The sequence below is a fragment of the Sus scrofa genome, chromosome 9, assembly GCF_054392235.1.
Source record: "Sus scrofa isolate SSC_HxYL_T2T_F1_AM1 chromosome 9, Sscrofa_HxYL_maternal_Yorkshire_Landrace_v2.0, whole genome shotgun sequence".
NCBI lineage: Eukaryota > Metazoa > Chordata > Mammalia > Artiodactyla > Suidae > Sus > Sus scrofa.
In genome coordinates, this window is record NC_139391.1 from 14,891,623 (window position 1) to 14,908,519 (window position 16,897).

The 16,897-nt window shown below is 39.9% G+C and overlaps 1 protein-coding gene across 9 annotated transcripts in view; it reads right to left on the reverse strand.

Moving 5' to 3' along the window:
* Positions 1-16,897, reverse strand: part of TENM4 (teneurin transmembrane protein 4) — a 2,941,714-nt gene that overhangs the window by 1,817,999 nt on the left and 1,106,818 nt on the right. For all 9 annotated transcript variants that reach the window (XM_084975397.1, XM_084975391.1, XM_084975384.1 and 6 more), the window contains exon 5: positions 2,994-3,045. The gene's annotated coding sequence lies outside the window, so the exon portion shown is untranslated. The remainder of the gene's footprint in view (positions 1-2,993; positions 3,046-16,897) is intronic.

Below are 16,897 nucleotides of genomic sequence, written 5' to 3' on the forward strand. Positions count from 1 at the left end.
GTGTTAGTACCAGTGTTTGATGACATCCTTAAAAAGTATTCTCCCAAAATGAATTAGTATATCAATAGAAATAATTTTCTTTTTGTCTTTTTAGGGTTGCACCTATGGCATATGGAAGTTCCCAGGCTTGGTGTCTAATTGGAGCTACAGCTGCCAGCCTACACCACAGCCACAGCAACACAGGATCTGAGCCATGTCTGTAACCTATACCACAGCTCATGGTAATGCTGGATCCTTAACCCATTGAGCAAGGCCAGGGATTTAACCTGTGTCCTCATGAATGCTAATCAGGTTTGTTACCCCTGAACCACAGCAGGAACTCCAGATATAAATATTTTTAAGACTTCACCTATATATTTCTTAAGAAATAAAATTATCACTATTTGCAGGTGACATGATACTATACCTAGAGAATCCTAAAGACTCTACCAGAAAACTGTTAGAGCTCATTCACGAATTTGGCAAAGTTGCAGGATACAAAATTAATACACAGAAATCGATGGCTTTTTTATACACTAACAATGAAAGAGCAGAAAAGGAAATTAGGGAAGCAATCCCATTTACCATCGCATCAAAAAGAATAAAATACCTAGGAATAAACCTACCTAAAGAGACAAAAGACCTGTGCTCTGAAAACTATAAGACACTGATGAAAGAAATCAAAGATGACACAAATAGATGGAAAGACATCCCATGCTCTTGGATTGGAAGAGTTAATATTATCAAAATGACTATACTACCTAAGGCAATATATAGATTCAATGCAATCCCTATCAAATTACCAAGGACATTTTTCACAGAACTCAAACAAAATATTTTAAAGTTTGTTTGGAAGCACAAAAGACCTGGAATAGCCAAAGACATCCTGAAAAAGAAAAATGGAGCTGGAGGAATCAGGCTCCTGGACTTCAGACTATACTACAAAGCAACAGTCATCAAAACCGCATGGTACTGGCACAAAGACAGACATATAGATCAATGGAACAGGATAGAAAGCCCAGAATTAAACCCATGCACCTACAGCCACCTCATCTATGACAAAGGAGGCAAGGATACACAATGGGTAAAGGACAGCCTGTTCAATAAGTGGTGCTGGGAAAACTGGACAGCCACATGGAAAAGAATGAAATTAGAACAACTCCCTAACACCAGACACAAAAATAAACACCAAATGGATTAAAGACCTAGATATAAGACCAGACACTATAAAACTCTTAGAGGAAAACGTAAGCCAAACACTTTCTGACATAAATGACAGCAACATCTTCTCAGGTCCACCTCTTAGAGTATTGACAGTAAAAACAAAAATAAACAAATGGGACCTAATCAAACTTCAAAGTTTCTGCACAGCAAAGGAAAGCCTAAACAAAATGAAAAGACAACCCGCAGAATGGGAGAAAATCCTTGCAAGTGAATCGACTGACAAGGGATTAATCTCCAAAATTTATAAACACCTTCTGCAACTCCATACCAAAAAAACAAACAACCCCATCAAAAAATGGGCAGAAGATCTAAACAGACAGTTCCTCAAAGAAGACATACAGATGGCCAAAAAGCACATGAAAAGACGTTCAACATCACTCATTATTAGAGAAATGCAAATCAAAACCACTCTGAGGTAACACCTTACATCAGCCAGAATGGCCATCATCCAAAAGTCTACAAACAATAAGTGCTGGAGAGGGTGTGGAGAAAAAGGAACACTAGTACACTGTTGGTGGGATTGTAAATTGGTGTAACCACTGTGGAAAGCAGTATGGAGATTCCTCAGAAAACTAAACATAGAACTACCATTTGATCTAGCAATCCCACTCCTGGGCATCTATCTAGAGAAAACCATGAGTTGCAAAGACACATGTACTTCGATGTTTATTGCAGCACTATTTACAAGAGCCAAGACATGGAAACAACCTAAATGTCCATCGACAGAGGAGTGGCTCAAGAAGATGTGGTACATATACACAATGGAATGTTACTCAGCCATCAAAAAGAACGAAATACCAGCATTTTTAGCAACATGGATGGACCTAGAAATTATCATGCTAAGTGAAGTCAGCCATACAATGAGACACCAACATCAAATGCTTTCACTGACATGTGGAATCTGAAAAAAGGACAGACTGAACTTCTTTGCAGAAGAGATGCTGACTCACGGACATTGAAAAACTTATGGTCTCTGGAGGAGACAGTTTGGGGGGTGGGGGGATGTGCTTGGGCTGTGGGATGGAAATCCTGTGAAATCAGATTGTTATGATCATTATACAACTACAGATGTGATAAATTCATTTGAGTAATAAAAAAAGGGAAAAAAAAGACTTACCTATATATATCCTAATTGTTTCAAAGAAAAGTCATTGTATTTATACTAGAAAAGCAACTTTAAAACCAGAGACAGTAAGACGAAAAATCCAGAACTTTAAGGCTCTTCCCAGAATCTAGATTCTATTAGAAAAGTTATCACTCACTGGACCTATGCATTATTGTGGCCCTGCTCAATCTATTTTTACTTCCTTTGATCCAGAATCAATCTCAAAGCACGTATTATTTTTATACAGTTTATACTCGGCAGAATGAGAAGGATGCCTGTCTCTCTAAATTGGCAGGAAACATCCTGAGACATTGCAGCCTCCTGAAATTCCTCTTCTCAGGCCAGTGGACAAATTCCATGGTGAGAATTCTAGTCTGGCTACATTTTCTCATAATCTCACCTTTACTTGACAATTTTCAGCCAACCTTAAGAAACTGTCTATGTAATTTCTGTGTGTGTAGGCGCCATCACATTTTACTGACCAATTTGAGGCCAAAAAGACCAAAACAATCATTACTTTACCCATCCGTAGTGTTTGCTTTTATGAACTCAGTCCTTAGTGCAGGTATGACCAAAGAGGAGTTGGATCTGACCACTGTGAAGCCAGACTGATAAAAAGTGGGTTTACCACAGGATTGCTGGCTACAATATGTAAGTGTTAATAGCAGCTCCCCAACTGGCTTACCTTATTCAACTTTGTCTTTCAGTCCAGTGAGTCCAGTGAAGATGTGATTTATCTACGAAAATGGAAATACAGAGCAGAATGAGTAGGACATACACACAAGTGAAAAGAAGATATGTAATATAAAGCATCCAGATAAATTCAGGGTTTTTGTTTATTTTGTTTTGTTTGTTTGTTTGTTTTTCAGTGCAAACAGAACCTCACACCATAATTCAGGACAAGAACAAAAATTCAGTAAGAAAAAATAAAGATCCTGTCAAGTCACTCAAACACTACAAGTGGAATTCAGCCTTCAGAAAGGACATGGTAAGATGAAACAACAGCCATTTGAGAACCCTTTAGTCTAACTTTATTTTTCTGAATGCAAAGAGCCCCAGCAGTATTCTGCCTTGTTAGCTCAGGGAGGGGTCTTGGAAATGACAAAATTACTCCCAGATGGCAAATGAATCACGTCTGTGTTCTGCCATGATATGGCTTCTGCAAAGGTGTCCCCCACATGTTGAAAAGCCCCTTTACTTCACACTGGTGTAGAGGCAAGCTGTCTAATCCGAAGTCTGTTATCATACACATGGACATGAACATTTTCCACAGCATGAAAGAATACTGAAAATTTTTGATGCAATGGAATTTCTTTATTTAAAAATGTAATAAAGAAGGTGTCCCATTGACTACTATATTTATTACCTTTTCAAATAAGTGCATCATTCATCCTGACCGATATATGTTGTTATTTTTATGAAGGGATTAAGAGTACAAGTAATTTCAGCAGAATCCCTGAGACTCATCTAAAATTCTAGAATTCTATATCTTCAAATTATTTTCACTATCGTGACCTAAGACCATGACTTCAAAAACATCAGATATTAAGTTACAAATTCATGGCATTCCTTGGTGGCCCAGTGGATTAAAGACTGATTTTGTCACTGCTGTGGTTTAGGTTTGATCCCTGGCCCAGGAATTTTTTAAGGGCCACACCTGTGGCATATGGAGTCCAGGTTAGAGATCTAATTGGAGCTGCCTCTGTGCCACAGCCGCAGAAACGCCAGTCTGAAGCTATGTCTGTTCTTGACCCACTGAATCACTACGGGAACTCCTGATCTAGGAATTTTTGTGGCTGTAGACACAGCCAAAAAAAAAAAAAAAAAAGAATACAAATTCACCCTCACAGAGGTCAAGGTGAAAACTCTTTTCATTTTTCATTTATGTGCATTGAAATTATCAGTGAAAACATTTTTACTCAAATATGCACAGCGTTAACATTACATTTTTCTTCAGTATCATCTTTTTACCATGTTCCGTGTAACATTTCAAAAGAAGACATTTTATGCTTTACTAGTTATAAGAAATGTGAAATGGGAGTATTAGAACTCAATCTTCATTAAGAGCACATGAAAAGACAAATTGACTTGGGAAGTTCCACTAGACAGGGAAAAGAGATTTTTTTTGGATTTGCAGATGACACTGTGTTAGCTATAATCCATCTAGGTTGGCATCTTCCAAAAACACCCAATATAAAAATCTTAACTACAGATGCTGATCATTGATCAATATGTTTTATGATAAATTTATTAAATTCATCATCTAATTCACCTTCTAGTTACCAACTCACATTTATAGGCAATCAACAAGCAAACCTGTGTTTACAGATTTAAATTTATCGCAACCAGTAATCATGTTCTTAAACTCTTATCCCTGTTCCTCTCAAACTAAGGCTTACATAAGTGCATTCAGAGATGTCCTCAGAAGGCCCCACATGAAATTTGATCAGAGCATGTTTTTTAGTTGGGTATGTTTTCCTTCCCCATCACACTGCAGTGTGTGAAGGAGTATGCAAAGGAGGGGACCATATCTTAATCACAGATGAGACAAAAGTGAAGAGGCATGTTCACAACTCTGCTCAAAGAAACCCCCAAAAGACCAACCACAACAACAAAAAAATAGAACTCTCTCACTTGGATTGCTCCTTGTCTTCCTTATAACATGCCCCTTTCATGTGAACATAATCCTTTCATTTCCAGAAAGTCTTTGGACTCTGGTGATGTAGAATTGGAATAACTGATAGAGAATGACAATCTGGAAGGTTGGAAGGGAAAGATATGGCATTAGGAAGGATGGAGCCAAGGGAGCTGATTTTCAGGAGAAAAACAGAGAATAGAAAAATGAATGCATCAAGTTGGAGATAATTGATGGCTATGAATCTAGGGGGCAGCAGTATCAGAGGTTAGAAAATGTATATAAGAGACAGAGAAAAGGAGAAGAGGAGAGAGACCTAATTAATTACCCCATTGGTTAGTTTCTGGGTTAGTGTATAGAGACCCCAGGGATAAGAAAGAGCTACTAAAGAATAAAAAGAGAATTTTAAGATGTTTTTGGACCCTCTTCATGGATCTTTGAGAGAGATTAATAATGACTGAAGTCTATTTGGGCATTAGTGGACTTTTTTTAAGAGCAAAACACCTTGGACTTAATCAATGGGTCTTTATACTAAATGATATCACAATCACTCATGCACCCTAACTGTTCTACACAGTGTCTTCACAGTATAGATTGTATTTCTGATAAGAGTTCATTGAATGAAAACAATGTCTGGATAAGCAAAATTTTGTGTGGTTAATTTTTTCACTGGGGAAAAAAATTAAACCTGAAAACTTAACATATATGTAAAAGATTTGACACTCGCATCATGTACATGGAGTGACCTTGTTCATCTTTCTTTAATTGAAGACAAAAAATGTGCTAAAAAGATAATTAAAGGAATTCAATATAGGTCTTAACAGAATGGAAGCAGGAAAAAAGAACGAAATACCAAGTTTCAAGTGAGACAAAAAGTTTTATTTAATAAAAATCACGTTGGAGGAAAACTGATAATTAAAAGACACTGGGTCCTGAGAAGGCTTGCAGGTTGGTGCATAAGAAAAAGAGACTCAAAAAGCAATCATTCTGTTCTTAACAGACTGAAGCCCAGCTTCTACAGAAGCACAGAAAGAAAAGCCTTCTAAGGGACTGGACCACCTTCATAAAACTCATGCTTCAAAGACGGGCACTAGTCCACTGGGCAGAGAGAAAAGCATGCCTGGCAGAAAACAAAACAAAAAAAACTGCCTACACAGGAGTTTGGGGATGTGAATAAGCATGCTATCTTTGAAAACCTCAAGAAGGCTTTGAGTTCAGAAAATGCGGTGTTTTTCATGGGATGGTGTGGATAACAGGCTTGGGATGGTGGAGGATGAGGATGGAAGTCAGGTGCAGTTGAGGAATGCCATGAAGATGAGAGAAAGAAAAAGTCATCGACACAGACACCCACTTATTTTTATGTTTCTTTATCTTAAGGTAGAGGATGCCTTTGGCATTGCAGAAAGATGAGGCTATAGGCAAAGCTAGCCAAAACGGGTGGATGCTGAGCAGTAGTCCATGACAAAGATGGCCAGTGCACTAGAGGAGACGTTAGATTTGAACAAACACTTTTAGAGTCAGGACTCTCAGGATGTGCTGACTGACTGGATGTCAAGGATGAGGGCCAGGGAGAAACTGATGAAGATGCAGGGGTTTGTGGTTTCAGAGACTGGGTGGATGATGGTTGTTCCATTACCCAAGATGGGTTATGTGGGAAGAGTGGTCCTGGTAGGAAAGACTATACAGTCTTGAATGTGATGCATTTGAAATATTTGTCAGACACCCAGGGCTTTTAGCCATAAACAATATTTATTGCACTAAAATGATATCCTGGATTTGTTGGTATCATGAGTGTCACCCTTGTGGACACATGACAAGGAAAGAAAGCCAACGCAAAAAAACCCTCTTTGGGGAGGGAGGGTGGGACAGTGCTGATGAGAAAGGAAGAAAAACAACTCCTAGGCAGGGATCCTGGATACAGGAGGAAAATCAAGATACGGAGGGGATCGGGGAGTGTGACCTTAAAAGAAGTTCAAGAAAAATGAAGCATTTGTCCTCCATAAAAAAATTAGGGTGTGAAAGAGAATTCAGGATTTGGATTTGCATAGCTTCCACTTCCTGCATCTGAAAATTTTCAACAGATATTGATAAGCTCCACACTACAGAACATGTGAGAGTATTACATTATTTTAGCAGCAACAAAGTGAAAGTGCTTCTGAATTAAAAATGATTATGTAAATTATAATTATAATTTTTTCCCTAAAATTATATAGTTTAATACAAATGTGTTTTCCTTCCTTCCTCCCTCCCTGTCTTCTTTCCTATTGGCATTTGGATACCATAAGCATTTATTGAGCATTTACTTCAACTACTTTCACAAAGAAATGAGAACATCATATTCAAGCCTAGGTAAGTTTGGTTCCAAAACCCAGAGGGAAGATATCCAACTAATTCTAACTCCAGGAACTGGAAACAGCTTCTAGGAAAAGGTGACAATGAACTTTGACCATTGAGTGAAATTTTAGCCCACAGGGAAAATGCACTGTGAACAAAGTGGATTCTTAGTGAAAATCATCTTGAATAAGATTTCATTTTTTACGAGGCAGATAGAATCCCCAGAATTTTATTTTCTTGCTTGCAGATATAAAGTGGCTACTTTGGATACACACAATCCTTTGTTCTGTGAACTTCTTACATAAGTGATGACCCAAATCAATAAAAGATTTAATCCAAACTGATGCAAATGCAAGTGCCCTAGTTTCAGACAGCTGCAGTGGTTATTTCTGTACATCTGGGAAACAGCTGTCGAGCCTCATTTTTACACTGGTTTTTGTTTAACTTCGAATGAGTGTCAAGACTAAAAGGAATGTAGGTGATTAGGAGATGGTAAACATCTCAGAAATACACAGGAGTGTATTTCCAAGCACTTTTTTTTTTCCTGTAAGAGTTTCTAAATGGCCCTTCCTTAACAGAGCTTGCATGATAGCATGTGCTTCTGGATTACCTTTCTGTATCCAAGCTCTGAGGGCACCTAGGCTACCTGGAAGGTATAGCTTATTTAATGATTCCAAAAGCACTCTTCTCCAGTGATGACATAGAACAAGTCATAGATGGTCGTTTTCAATGTCAGGTCTAAGTGATCACTCACCAGAGGCAGAGGTTATGATAGGGAAAAACCAGAGCTGATACAGTCAGAGGCAAGATGCTGGACTTGGCCTCTTGCTGTAAGAAGCAGTGGAGACCATCTCTCTGAGCCAGGCAGTTGACAAGATGACTTCTCCTTGGGATTCATACAAAACAATAGGCTAACAGATTTATGCCATAAAGGCATTGACCTTTGTGGGCAGGAACATTTTCTCACAGGAGAGAAAAAGGCGTACTACGCCCCTGCATGCTATAGTTTTGACAGTGACTGACAGCATGGGCTGGCCGGAGCCTTCAGGAAGCACATGCCTGGGCTTTTGCATTGTTACCCTTTGATTAACTTCTGACACACTTTGCAACATAAAAACTCTTACAGGGAAATTGCTCTGCAATGCTGGCTGTAACATCTAGAAACTTTGCCAATGAGAACTAAATATATATCCCAAAGCAGCTAAGCTTGAAATAATGTGTGTGTATGTGTGTGTGTGCGCGCGTGTGCATGTGTATAGAGGGGATACTTTTTGGTCTTTCTCTTTTCTGCCTCGTAACACTATTATTCAAGCGCAGTATTTAGAAAAAGCTTCTTACATGTTACAGGCATCCTGCACATGGAGAGACTTAAGCAAGACCAAGATGAAAATAAATAATGCATGAAGTCAGAGGCCTGAAGCAAATGTTAACTAATTTCAAAATGGGTCAAAATCACAACAATTAAGTCTCTGACATGTGAAGTCATTTTTTTCCTCACTAAAATATTAACCAACTTGCTTCACTTCTTCTAGATTGATTTGTAGAGCATGAAAGGTCATTTTGGAGGCAGAGGGGGAATTTGGCTTCTACAAGCCATCCATAATGAGAGCCAATAAATTAGGTAAAGCTCCTGTTTACCTAAGCTGAAATATTGATGTCCAAGCCCACATCGAATGCAAATCTCTACATTAATCATTTTTCTCCAGTCGGGAAATTCAGACCATGGTAACACATGCTTTGATAGACCTATACATCATAGTTACAGCAACATTAGACAGTGCTTCGGTGACAGAATACAAATATATTGCATTGGATTTCTTTCATTTTCCCCAGCCTGATTTTTATTTGTGTCTGCAAACTCTCCTCTGGGTGTGTGGAGTTCTGAGGTGGGTTGGGGTGGTATTTTTGGCTCAGGAAATAACTGAAGATTGGTAACAAGGATTTTCTTTTGTTGGTCACCTGCCAATCAAATCTAGAGGAGACACACATCCAGTTCCTTAAGTGCAGTGCTTTGTTGATCAAGTTCCCCAGGTCCAGCCTTCCCCCATTCACACAGGAATACCATCTGTGCTTCTCAGAGTGTATTTTATGAACCTCTGGTATCTGATCGTCTGCATGTGTGCTAGGAAATGCAGTCTCCCAGGCTCCATACTAGGTACACCTAATCAGGCTGCCTTAGTGCTGCCAGGAAATCTTCACTTTTATGGGCTTCCCTGCTGTTTGTTACCTACATTATTGTAATAATGTACTCTACTGTAATGTAATAATGTATCTCTACTGCTGGAGATATCAGCTGTAGGCTGCTCAAGACCGCTCTGATCTTGCCACTTTTTAACTCAAAGCTCTTTCACATCTAAATACATCCCAAACCTCTACCAAGTTTTGTAGTCAGCCATCTTCTACTTCTCTAGAGGCCCTTCTCAATTAATTCCACCCCTTGTTAAAGTTGTAGAGCTATATTACTCCTTTTATTTGTAGAACCCCTCCCCTAAACTAATCTTTGCAACAATGATGTCTTGTTGTTTTTTTAAGACGGCAATAACAGCATATGGATGTTCCAGGGCTAGGGATCAAATTCTTTGACACAGTTGTGGCAATGTTAGATCTTTTAACCCACAGGGCTGAGCCAGGGATTGAACCTGTACCTCTGTAGCAACCTGAGCCACTGCATTCTTAAGATTCTTAAGCCACTGTGCCACAGTGGGAACTCCAGTGATGCTTCATCTGAGTTTCAGATGAGAGGTCCAGCAGGCATTTTCATATATATATGAAAATGCCTGCTGGACCTCTCCACTTTGCACCTGTCACCATGCCCCAAATTGAATTGTTCCTCCGGCCTGCCACCACCTGGATGGACAGAAATCATGATATTCTCATCAATCCTTCGGTCTCCATTTTCAAGTATTTCGTCAAATAAATTGCCTGTGTCATCTCTCCATGATTTCCTCCTAGACCCTTCCTCTTTCCTCCTAGCTCTATCCCCAGTTCAGACTCTCCTCGCTTCTCACCTGTCCCACCATAACAGACTTTTAGCTATTCTTCCTGTCTTTTGCCGTAAACTTCTAGTATCATTCTTCCATGCTGTGTAGTCTTTCTGAAAATAAATCGGATACTTATTTCATTGAACCCATACCTCCTCACGCAGAATAAAATCTGCCATTTCCCAGCCCGCCACTGCTCACTGCCTATCAATCCTCACCCCAATCCTATGCTTTAACACCACTGTTTATGGTAACTTCCCACAGATCTTGCCTTTTCAAAAGTCTATTTTCCTTCTTCCTGAAATGCCCCCTTTCTCCTCAGTTATTTTCACTTAGAAAAGTGTTACTCAATAAAGCTGATATATTATGAGTGTCATTTCATAGTCATACTACTTGGCCATGATTGAGTACTTATCCTGTGTTAAAGAGTGAGTTAAAGTTTCCTTTTGAGTCTCACAAGGATCAAGATGCAGTAGTCACCACTAACAGTCTTTTCCACAAAACTTCTGTGGCCATTTCTTTCTTTCTGGCAGAGCCCATGGCACATGGAAGTTACCTGTGCCACGGCAGCAACCTGAGCAGCTACAGCAACCCTCCATGCCGCAAGGGAACTCCCTTGGGTCATTTTCCCACAAGGTTTTCCTTAATCTCTCGTCCAGTTCATTTCTTCTCTAATCAGCACCACTCTTTGTGCTTGTTCAAATAAAATATTTCACCTACTGTATCAAAATACCAGGTGTTTTCTTCTCTCTCTTAACCACTAAGGGACCTGCTCCATACGGACAGAGCATGTCTTATTCAGCTCCATTTTCCAAGCATGTATCCCCCAGTGTGGTTCATGAGAGGCTCCCAGTCAACCTTTGCTTAACTCAACAGACCTGCTTCACTGTGGTGGAGACTATCACTGAGGACTCTTCTGTGCACACTTAATGGAAGACTATCTGATCTAAGGCCTTTAGCTTCCAGAGCAGAGGCAGGACAGGCTCCTGTTTCTATCCCTCCTGAGGTAACCAGGGCTGCATCTTTTCTATGATCAATGCTCAAATGTGCTGGTAGGAATTTAACTGCTACCCTCTGGATTTCAGGCATATTGAAGTACTACTCAGTTCTGCTGAATTTTAGAAATACAGACTATGCAGAGTTCCTGGGACAAGCAAAAATCATTAGGCACCCTTGCCATATTTAAGCAGCCTAATTTCAGAATGGATGTTCATTAGACTTAGTGGCTTTGAGCGTATGAGACGAGCGATGTAAGAACTTATGAGAGAGGAGCAAAAAGGAAACAGTAATGGATCCCTGTGGTGAGGAGGGCAGATGGCGTCTTGTAGAGAGAAAGAAACCTTGGGAATTAAGAGGCTCCATGACATGCATTTTTTACACTGTTTAAAACCTGCTCAATAAGGATGTTTTTTGGGTCATATCTGAGTATAACTGTTAGAATAAGATAATGATAATGAGCCAGTTATCGAGTGCATACCTGGTGCAGGTGTTTTACATGGCTCCCTATACCAGCTAGGTTTGCATTTTGTCCCAATTCATACATGAAGAATCTGAGGCTCACAAAGTTAGTAACTTTCTCAAGGTCAGTCTGTAATATATTTGCATATAATATTCTGTGTACACACTGATGTAAAAAGCACATGCTGAACAATCACTGTGCCTGACTCTGATTAAGACTGAAACATTTAAGTAAGAATTTTAAGGGAGTCACAGTCTGGTGGAAGAGTCGTGAAAAGCAGAAACATGTAGAAATTTCCCTCAGAAATGTATCCGATAGGAACAAGACGAGGGCTATGATAACCTGTGAGGTGGGTATCTAATTCAGCCTGGGGCAAAAAGACATGTAACATGCCCAGGAAGTCACAAATAGTCTGACTTCATGAGGGAAGAATCCTATTTTAGATGGAGGGAATGGAACATGCCATTGACCCAGAAGCTGGTCCCAACTCACTAGAATGTCTGAGAAACTAATGGCAGATCATCTTGATTTTGGACTTTTTTTTTCTTTTTTACAGTCACACCTGTGGCACATGGACATTTCCAGGCTAGAGGTCAAATTGGAGCTGCAGCTGCCAGCCACAGCCACACTGGATCCAAGCCACATCTGCGACCTACGCTGCAACTTGTGGCAATGCCAGATCCTTTCCATATTGAGTGAGGGCAGGGTTCAGACTCATATCCTCATGGACGCTAGGTCAGGTTCTTAACCCACTGAGCCACAACAGGAACTCCCAACTTTGAACGTCTTGAGAAAGGATGTTAAATAGACTCTTACAATGCTGCTACTCCAAAGTGCTCATGTGTGCCATTCTGTCCTCTATCAATGCCAATAACGCCTTTTAGCGCAGGAGTGGTTGCTGTCAAGGCCAGTCCTATTCTGGTCCCATGCTGGGTCTTCGACATACCTTCTCTGACTTCTTCCTCACAATGATTCTACTAACTGGTTTGCTTGCCTTCTTGGGATAAAATGACTTAGATCCTAGGAGTTTAAATAACTCCAAAAATGATATAGAGAGCAAATAAAAGAGCCAAGAGCTTTGCCAAGAATTTGATGGCTCCAAAATCCTTGCTCTATCTGCTAGATGATCAGGAACAAGGGAGAAAAAAAAGTTTATCCATTTGGCAAGCTCTCCTCCAGCACCCCAGAAAGATATTTCCTTCTCCCAGGCCAGTCTTCAAGGGGGCAAATGACCCACTGCTTCCCCAGTGGCTTCTCCACAAGTGGCTGACTCTCTGGGCCAGTCTGCTTCCATCATTCTGATTCTTCCTGATTTCACTCTCTGTTACCTTTCTTTCCCCAACAAGCCAGTCAGAAGGAGAATATTCTTTTTGACTATGTGTGCCAGTAAGTTTGTTCTTATTATGCTTGGTTCTCTGTGCCTGTTAAACTATCCTGATATTAACCTAGGTCATAGAAGACCAGTAGCAACCCCCTATTAATGTATTATTTCTTAAGTACCATATGTTGCCAGGTTCACAAGAATAGAAGCAGAGCCACTAATGGGAACAGTAAGTTCAGAGTAATGAAATAAATACGAGAGATGATTCCCATTAAAAAGTGCAGCTTTCTTCCAACACCCTTCTGTCTCACTCAGGACGATGGGGTTGTGAAGCCTAATTTTATGATCAGCTTCCTGTTGTAAAACTTTTCTGTCTTTACTTTATCCTCAGCCATGAGATCTCCCCCCACCCCTCCCTTTTCCATTTAGTCTAATTCTGGATGGGGGTTGAAATCCTAGTTAAGTAGTCGGTTTCTGCTCTGGGCGTACTATGCATTAATCTACTACACCCCAAAGTCCATTAATTTTGAATAGGGCTATCAATTATACTTCCTGACAGGGAGATAACTATGGTATCACCTTTGCAGAAGTGTCTTTCTTAGGAAATCTATATTGCCTCATCAAGACTCTAACACTGATGGATAACTTTCTGCTCAAAAATCACACGTTGAGTGCATTCTCTTTCAAGGGATCTTAAAAATGCAAGCAAATTGGAAACTTCTGAGGCTCCTATCTCCTGTCCACATAGACAGTCAATAAGCTTACCATTATTTTTCTGATAAAAACAAGAGTCCCTGCTTATCCTGGAGCCCTTTAAATATATCCACCTCACAAGTGTGACAGTGGGAAAGATGATGTTAGCACCTGTAGCTAGTCTTGTGAGAATTCCCAGCTTTATCTGTTAGGTGCCACTGTGGAGTGCCTCTTCATTTATTTCTCTCTCCGTCTCCCATGCTCTGTCCACACCCTTCTTATTGGCAAACTGGCTTGTCCTTCCTGGCCTGTCTTGAGGTTAACATCTGACTTGTGTTTTTTCCTCAAAAACCCCAATTTAAATAAACAGCCCCACTTTTGTGCTAAACTCCAGACCCCTTAAGTGATCTTACATCAGGCATGAAGAAATATCAGGCAGCAGCTCAAAACCCTTTCCCGGTTTCTGAACATGCGCCATATAAAACTGAATCTCATTGCCAGCCATGCTGCACAAGGTACTTGCTCACTCATGATGCACTAAGTATATGCTGGTGCCCCCTCTGTGCCCACCACTCTTCTAGCTACTATTGACAAGATGGAAGCTCTATACTCCCACACCCAATGAAGGGGAAGAAAAATAGCAAAAAGCAAATGCACATGTGATATAATAGCAGGGAGTAGAGTGGGATACAGAAACTAAAGCAGGGTCAAAGTAGTTGAGGAAGTGGAAAGAAAAGGCAGGGCTGCCAGAAATAAGCCAGTCAGGAAAGACCCAGGAGGGGATGGTGGAGCAGAAATGGAAGTGAATGTCTAAGGAAAGCTTTCCAGATGACGCAAATGACCAGAGCCCAGGATCTGAGGCTGGAATGCATTTGGCAATTTTCAGGGGAAAAGATGGGGCCACTGTGCTTCCAGCAGCGGGAGAGGGAGGTGAGTGTTGGACCTGGGCCAGATCAGGCAGCCCAGGAACAGAGGGAATCAAGGAACCATGGTGAGCTGTGCCTAATCCAGCTCCAGGCCTGAGGGCAGAGGACACAATCTAAGGTGACTGTCCATGAGTCTCAGTGGTGCCAGGGCACGATGCTATAGCATGTTGATAACAATGGGTTTTTATGTCCTCTCCATCTCTCTTTAGTGTGAAGCAAATAAAATTGATGTTTTAGTAGAATTTAATGATACTAGATATGCTCATAATATTTTCTTTTCTGACAAAGGCAAAGAACAGCACAGGGCAGTGGGTCTCATTTCATCTTAAATACTATATTTATGTGTGTGTGTGTGCATGTGATGTTTATTTTAATTATATAGGCATTACACGTATGTAGTTCATGAAATAAATGCATGAAAATATGGAATTATATACTACCGTATTGAGTAATTTTACAGATGATGATGGGATTATGGACAATATCATTCTACTTATTATTTTTACATTATTTTCCAAATTTTACATAATATACATCTTTTATTATTAAAAGGAGCCAAAGATGAAAGTCTTTTATTTTTTAAAATTGCTCTAATTTGCAGGTCTTTAGGAAAATATGGAGGAGGAGGCATTATTTAGAACTGTTGATCACTTGTGTGTGAATCATGTGCCTATGACTAATTAACATTATGTTGGACAGGCTTCTCTGTCAGTTTTATCCTTTGATAATGTGTAAAATAACGCCTACATGTTAGAATTATTATGAGAAGTAAATTAAAAACATTGAAAGCAATACAGAAATACCTTAATTATTCTATTTTAGAGGTCAGGGATTATCACGGTATTTATACAACATCTAGCAGGGTTTTATATGGAATAGCTTTAGACATGTAATACAAGCTTTTGATAGCAAACTCTACAGCACTCTCCATTGACATAGAATCATAAAGTAATTCAACCACTGGCTGGAACTTGACTTGAAACATCTATTCCACCATCAGTCCACCTCTAGTCTTCTCCGCCCATCAGTGCGTATTCAGTTTATCTCTGCACACTTTTAACAACACGCCCCTCATTCCCTTAGAAGTAACTCCTCTGTATTTGGCCTGAACTTACTATTAGCACTTCTTTCTCTGTGAAGGCAAATGTATTCCTCTCTTCTTTTCCCCCCTTATCCTGCTTCTTTCTCCAGGATCAAGATAAAAGAGGCCTTCTCCCACAGCTGCATGGTAATCTTTTCAGTATTTAATAGCAGGTATCATCTCTCCTCTCTACCTACCCAGATTTTTCTCATTTTTCCAACTAATCCTCAGAAAGTAAGGTTACAATACTCCTCTCTCTCTCCTGGACCATGCTCCATATATACTCTGAAAACTGTGAAATCTAAATCTGAACACAAATTCCAACCTGGTCTGATGAGCACAGAACCAGGGACTCCACCAGCCTAACCCACTCTGTTCATTCTAGGATCAGGGATCCTTGTAGGCATCCTACCACTAGTTGCCTTTAAGGAACTTCCAACCTGGTATCTCAGAAAGGTGCTGGTCTTGGAACCCAGAGATGAAAGATCTAGAACTGGAATGTGACTGGCACATAGTAAGTATCCAAGAGATGACAGCTACTATTGTTTCAATTATCACTGTAACTGTTTTACAATTTTTAAGCTATTTTACATTTGCAAGAACTAAGCCATATCTCCTTGATCCTGTCCAAACACACTGGGTTTTTTTGTTTTTTTTTTTTTTTCAGATCTATGGGTAGAACATTCATCCTTGTTAAGCTGCATTTTGTGAGAATGAAACTGTCTTATCATTGCTGCCTGTTAATATCTCTTTGGATCATGATTCGGTCCGAAGCGGGGTGTGTGCTCCTTTCTAGATTCCTGTCACCCTTGCATTTGATGAGCTGTCGACTGTATCTGTGGCAGAGCCACAGATAAAAATGTCGACGGCAGCAAATTCAAAGGCAGAGGATCATGTACACCACATGACTGATGTGAGGAAGAAAAGGGCTCCTTTTAGCAGAGAACATTTATGCTCTTTGAAAAATGGCAGACCAAAATATGTTTAATTATTTAACTCTCTAGGTCACTACATTTACCTGAAGTGCATTTAAAGTAATAGGATCTAAGGACATTTGAAAATTATCCTTAGCTGCCATTTTTTAAAAGATATACTAAATCACAATTCCAATTTGTAAATTTCTTCTGATATTTGATCAGTATAATTAATGAACATCATG